Genomic DNA, 7,498 nt, shown 5'->3' on the forward strand with positions numbered 1-7,498 from the left:
TTTGACAAGGTTCTGCTTGGCAGTCATCGATATCTAAAATCAATTTCAAATACAACCTCACTGAAAACAGCAAAGAATGTACACAATTCCCAGGATTGATCATGGATATACAAATGTTGCAGTATATTTTGAACATTGTCAATATCTTTTAAAGTCAATTGGAAAAAGGTTATCAACTGACAAACCTTAATCACCTAACAAATGATTTGATCAATGTAAAACTGAAGATTTCAATCTCATCCTTGCATTTTGTACTGTTGGATCTGATACAAATACCGCATTATCAGAACTTACCGTTTTCACAGTTTGTCCCATTAAATCCAGGAACACAATCGCAGTGGTAGTCGTTGACCAGGTCTGTACAGGTTCCGTTGTTTTGACAGGGATCCGGTGAGCAGTCATCAATATCTGCAATTTCAAGAACGAAATCTTTGAACAGAAATAAATCTTATAATTTGATCTTCCACTATTTCTCATATTGTGATGCTTATCAAAGATATAACACGAATCTTCTCAAATGGGCGACTAAGAGTAGCAAAGATGAATTCATTAGAAAAAAATAGACCGCGTTTCAATATAAAGAAAGAACACAAACTAAATAGATCAGTATGAATAGACTATACGTTCATAAGGTTTGACCTATCATTCTTGACAATTTGAGCAATTTGTTCCATCAAACCCGTCTATGCAATTACATTCATAATCATTAAGCAGATCTTTACAAGGTCCTCTCTTTTGACATGACTGTGTTTTACACTCGACGATATATGACAGGATGCCGTTAACGGAATCTACTCACTCAAGCTAAAAAATACAAATGCCACATCTTCCATACCTCGTTTTGAAAATCTTCTCACCAACCAAAGCCAGCATTCAAAATTTTAAACGGACCAAAATGAGGAACAAGGTACATACAAAAACTGACTCAAACTTAAGTGCCCTTTCATCTTCAACAAATACAATGTACATGTACTGAGTATAGGATTAGCTGTACGTACTATTTTCACAATTTGTTCCATTAAATCCAGAAACGCAGTCGCACTGGTAGTCATTCACAAGGTCTGTACAAGTTCCGTTGTTTAGACAAATACCTGGCAAGCACTCATTGATCACTGCAATTCCGAATAAGAGTTTACCGTTTACTTTTGATAACACAGTCTCAAAATCTTGATATCTCAACCTAAATTATGTACATCTTCGAAACCTAATGTGTCAGAAAGACAAACGAAATCATTCGCTCCCACACTAAAATAAATACTTTTGTGGACGGCCGAAGAAAACATCAACAAGCAACTACATACGAGCTCGTTCAAATGAATTATTATAGTGTTTCATTTCAAGCAAATAAAGCATATGTAGTGCATATGTACGTACTGTTTTCACAATTTGTTCCGTTGAATCCAGGAACACAATCGCAATAGTAGTCGTTGACCTGGTCTGTACAAGATCCGTTGTTTTGACAGGGACCTTGGGAACACTCGTCAATATCTGCAATTTCATGAACAAAATTTATTATTCAAAGGCATAAAACCAAACGTTTGGGTCTTCACGGATCTCATAGAACACCTGTGTCTTCAATGGTTATCGATATCATGATATATTAAGCAAACACTTGAGGAATTATCAGTTTTGTACTTTTTTTCATTCCCACACACAAAAATGGTGTGCGTAATCATAGCGCTTACTGTTTTTACAATTTGTCCCATTGAATCCTGCAATACAAACACATTGGTAGTCGTTGACCAGGTCTGTACAGGTTCCATTGTTTTGACAAGGTTCTGCTTGGCAGTCATCGATATCTAAAATCAATTTCAAATACAACCTCACTGAAAACAGCAAAGAATGTACACAATTCCCAGGATTGATCATGGATATACAAATGTTGCAGTATATTTTGAACATTGTCAATATCTTTTAAAGTCAATTGGAAAAAGGTTATCAACTGACAAACCTTAATCACCTAACAAATGATTTGATCAATGTAAAACTGAAGATTTCAATCTCATCCTTGCATTTTGTACTGTTGGATCTGATATACAAATACCGCATTATCAGAACTTACCGTTTTCACAGTTTGTCCCATTAAATCCAGGAACACAATCGCAGTGGTAGTCGTTGACCAGGTCTGTACAGGTTCCGTTGTTTTGACAGGGATCCGGTGAGCAGTCATCAATATCTGCAATTTCAAGAACGAAATCTTTGAACAGAAATAAATCTTATAATTTGATCCTCCACTATTTCTCATATTGTGATGCTTATCAAAGATATAACACGAATCTTCTCAAATGGGCGACTAAGAGTAGCAAAGATGAATTCATTAGAAAAAAAAGGCCGCGTTTCAATATAAAGAAAGAACACAAACTAAATAGATCAGTATGAATAGACTATACTTTCATAAGGTTTGACCTATCATTCTTGACAATTTGAGCAATTTGTTCCATCAAACCCGTTTATGCAATTACATTCATAATCATTAATCAGATCTTTACAATTTCCTCTGTTTTGACATGACTGTATTTTACACTCGACGATATCTGACAGGATGCCGTTAACGGAATCTACTCACTCAAGCTAAAAAATACAAATGCCACATCTTCCATACCTCGTTTTGAAAATCTTCTCACCAACCAAAGCCAGCATTCAAAATTTTAAACGGACCAAAATGAAGAACAAGGTACATACAAAAACTGACTCAAACTTAAGTGCCCTTTCATCTTCAACAAATACAATGTGCATGTACTGAGACTAGGATTAGCTGTACGTACTATTTTCACAATTTGTTCCATTAAATCCAGAAACGCAGTCGCACTGGTAGTCATTCACAAGGTCTGTACAAGTCCCGTTGTTTAGACAAATACCTGGCAAGCACTCATTGATCACTGCAATTCCGAATAAGAGTTTACCGTTTACTTTTGATAACACAGTCTCAAAATCTTGATATCTCAACCTAAATTATGTACATCTTCGAAACCTAATGTGTCAGAAAGACAAACGAAATCATTCGCTCCCACACTAAAATAAATACTTTTGTGGACGGCCGAAGAAAACATCAACAAGCAACTACATACGAGCTCGTTCAAATGGATTATTATAGTGTTTCATTTCAAGCAAATAAAGCATATGTAGTGCATATGTACGTACTGTTTTCACAATTTGTTCCGTTGAATCCAGGAACACAATCGCAATAGTAGTCGTTGACCAGGTCTGTACAAGATCCGTTGTTTTGACAGGGACCTTGGGAACACTCGTCAATATCTGCAATTTCATGAACAAAATTTATTATTCAAAGGCATAAAACCAAACGTTTGGGTCTTCACGGATCTCATAGAACACCTGTGTCTTCAATGGTTATCGATATCATGATATATTAAGCAAACACTTGAGGAATTATCAGTTTTGTACTTTTTTTCATTCCCACACACAAAAATGGTGTGCGTAATCATAGCGCTTACTGTTTTCACAATTTGTCCCATTGAATCCTGCAATACAAACACATTGGTAGTCGTTGACCAGGTCTGTACAGGTTCCATTGTTTTGACAAGGTTCTGCTTGGCAGTCATCGATATCTAAAATCAATTTCAAATACAACCTCACTGAAAACAGCAAAGAATGTACACAATTCCCAGGATTGATCATGGATATACAAATGTTGCAGTATATTTTGAACATTGTCAATATCTTTTAAAGTCAATTGGAAAAAGGTTATCAACTGACAAACCTTAATCACCTAACAAATGATTTGATCAATGTAAAACTGAAGATTTCAATCTCATCCTTGCATTTTGTACTGTTGGATCTGATATACAAATACCGCATTATCAGAACTTACCGTTTTCACAGTTTGTCCCATTAAATCCAGGAACACAATCGCAGTGGTAGTCGTTGACCAGGTCTGTACAGGTTCCGTTGTTTTGACAGGGATCCGGTGAGCAGTCATCAATATCTGCAATTTCAAGAACGAAATCTTTGAACAGAAATAAATCTTATAATTTGATCTTCCACTATTTCTCAAATTGTGATGCTTATCAAAGATATAACACGAATCTTCTCAAATGGGCGACTATGAGTAGCAAAGATGAATTCATTAGAAAAAAATAGACCGCGTTTCAATATAAAGAAAGAACACAAACTAAATAGATCAGTATGAATAGACTATACGTTCATAAGGTTTGACCTATCATTCTTGACAATTTGAGCAATTTGTTCCATCAAACCCGTTTATGCAATTACATTCATAATCATTAATCAGATCTTTACAAGGTCCTCTCTTTTGACATGACTGTGTTTTACACTCGACGATATATGACAGGATGCCGTTAACGGAATCTACTCACTCAAGCTAAAAAATACAAATGCCACATCTTCCATACCTCGTTTTGAAAATCTTCTCACCAACCAAAGCCAGCATTCAAAATTTTAAACGGACCAAAATGAAGAACAAGGTACATACAAAAACTGACTCAAACTTAAGTGCCCTTTCATCTTCAACAAATACAATGTACATGTACTGAGTATAGGATTAGCTGTACGTACTATTTTCACAATTTGTTCCATTAAATCCAGAAACGCAGTCGCACTGGTAGTCATTCACAAGGTCTGTACAAGTTCCGTTGTTTAGACAAATACCTGGCAAGCACTCATTGATCACTGCAATTCCGAATAAGAGTTTACCGTTTACTTTTGATAACACAGTCTCAAAATCTTGATATCTCAACCTAAATTATGTACATCTTCGAAACCTAATGTGTCAGAAAGACAAACGAAATCATTCGCTCCCACACTAAAATAAATACTTTTGTGGACGGCCGAAGAAAACATCAACAAGCAACTACATACGAGCTCGTTCAAATGGATTATTATAGTGTTTCATTTCAAGCAAATAAAGCATATGTAGTGCATATGTACGTACTGTTTTCACAATTTGTTCCGTTGAATCCAGGAACACAATCGCAATAGTAGTCGTTGACCAGGTCTGTACAAGATCCGTTGTTTTGACAGGGACCTTGGGAACACTCGTCAATATCTGCAATTTCATGAACAAAATTTATTATTCAAAGGCATAAAACCAAACGTTTGGGTCTTCACGGATCTCATAGAACACCTGTGTCTTCAATGGTTATCGATATCATGATATATAAAGCAAACACTTGAGGAACCATCAGTTTTGTACTTTTTTTTATTCCCACACACAAAAATGGAGTGCGTAATCATAGCGCTTACTGTTTTCACAATTTGTCCCATTGAATCCTGCAATACAAACACATTGGTAGTCGTTGACCAGGTCTGTACAGGTTCCATTGTTTTGACAAGGTTCTGCTTGGCAGTCATCGATATCTAAAATCAATTTCAAATACAACCTCACTGAAAACAGCAAAGAATGTACACAATTCCCAGGATTGATCATGGATATACAAATGATGCAGTATATTTTGAACATTGTCAATATCTTTTAAAGTCAATTGGAAAAAGGTTATCAACTGACAAACCTTAATCACCTAACAAATGATTTGATCAATGTAAAACTGAAGATTTCAATCTCATCCTTGCATTTTGTACTGTTGGATCTGATACAAATACCGCATTATCAGAACTTACCGTTTTCACAGTTTGTCCCATTAAATCCAGGAACACAATCGCAGTGGTAGTCGTTGACCAGGTCTGTACAGGTTCCGTTGTTTTGACAGGGATCCGGTGAGCAGTCATCAATATCTGCAATTTCAAGAACGAAATCTTTGAACAGAAATAAATCTTATAATTTGATCTTCCACTATTTCTCATATTGTGATGCTTATCAAAGATATAACACGAATCTTCTCAAATGGGCGACTAAGAGTAGCAAAGATGAATTCATTAGAAAAAAATAGACCGCGTTTCAATATAAAGAAAGAACACAAACTAAATAGATCAGTATGAATAGACTATACGTTCATAAGGTTTGACCTATCATTCTTGACAATTTGAGCAATTTGTTCCATCAAACCCGTCTATGCAATTACATTCATAATCATTAAGCAGATCTTTACAAGGTCCTCTGTTTTGACATGACTGTGTTTTACACTCGACGATATATGACAGGATGCCGTTAACGGAATCTACTCACTCAAGCTAAAAAATACAAATGCCACATCTTCCATACCTCGTTTTGAAAATCTTCTCACCAACCAAAGCCAGCATTCAAAATTTTAAACGGACCAAAATGAAGAACAAGGTACATACAAAAACTGACTCAAACTTAAGTGCCCTTTCATCTTCAACAAATACAATGTACATGTACTGAGTATAGGATTAGCTGTACGTACTATTTTCACAATTTGTTCCATTAAATCCAGAAACGCAGTCGCACTGGTAGTCATTCACAAGGTCTGTACAAGTTCCGTTGTTTAGACAAATACCTGGCAAGCACTCATTGATCACTGCAATTCCGAATAAGAGTTTACCGTTTACTTTTGATAACACAGTCTCAAAATCTTGATATCTCAACCTAAATTATGTACATCTTCGAAACCTAATGTGTCAGAAAGACAAACGAAATCATTCGCTCCCACACTAAAATAAATACTTTTGTGGACGGCCGAAGAAAACATCAACAAGCAACTACATACGAGCTCGTTCAAATGGATTATTATAGTGTTTCATTTCAAGCAAATAAAGCATATGTAGTGCATATGTACGTACTGTTTTCACAATTTGTTCCGTTGAATCCAGGAACACAATCGCAATAGTAGTCGTTGACCAGGTCTGTACAAGATCCGTTGTTTTGACAGGGACCTTGGGAACACTCGTCAATATCTGCAATTTCATGAACAAAATTTTTTATTCAAAGGCATAAAACCAAACGTTTGGGTCTTCACGGATCTCATAGAACACCTGTGTCTTCAATGGTTATCGATATCATGATATATAAAGCAAACACGTGAGGAACCATCAGTTTTGTACTTTTTTTCATTCCCACACACAAAAATGGAGTGCGTAATCATAGCGCTTACTGTTTTCACAATTTGTCCCATTGAATCCTGCAATACAAACACATTGGTAGTCGTTGACCAGGTCTGTACAGGTTCCATTGTTTTGACAAGGTTCTGCTTGGCAGTCATCGATATCTAAAATCAATTTCAAATACAACCTCACTGAAAACAGCAAAGAATGTACACAATTCCCAGGATTGATCATGGATATACAAATGTTGCAGTATATTTTGAACATTGTCAATATCTTTTAAAGTCAATTGGAAAAAGGTTATCAACTGACAAACCTTAATCACCTAACAAATGATTTGATCAATGTAAAACTGAAGATTTCAATCTCATCCTTGCATTTTGTACTGTTGGATCTGATACAAATACCGCATTATCAGAACTTACCGTTTTCACAGTTTGTCCCATTAAATCCAGGAACACAATCGCAGTGGTAGTCGTTGACCAGGTCTGTACAGGTTCCGTTGTTTTGACAGGGATCCGGTGAGCAGTCATCAATATCTGCAATTTCAAGAACGAAATCT

Source organism: Crassostrea angulata, chromosome 1 (assembly GCF_025612915.1).
Source record: "Crassostrea angulata isolate pt1a10 chromosome 1, ASM2561291v2, whole genome shotgun sequence".
Taxonomy (NCBI): domain Eukaryota; kingdom Metazoa; phylum Mollusca; class Bivalvia; order Ostreida; family Ostreidae; genus Magallana; species Magallana angulata.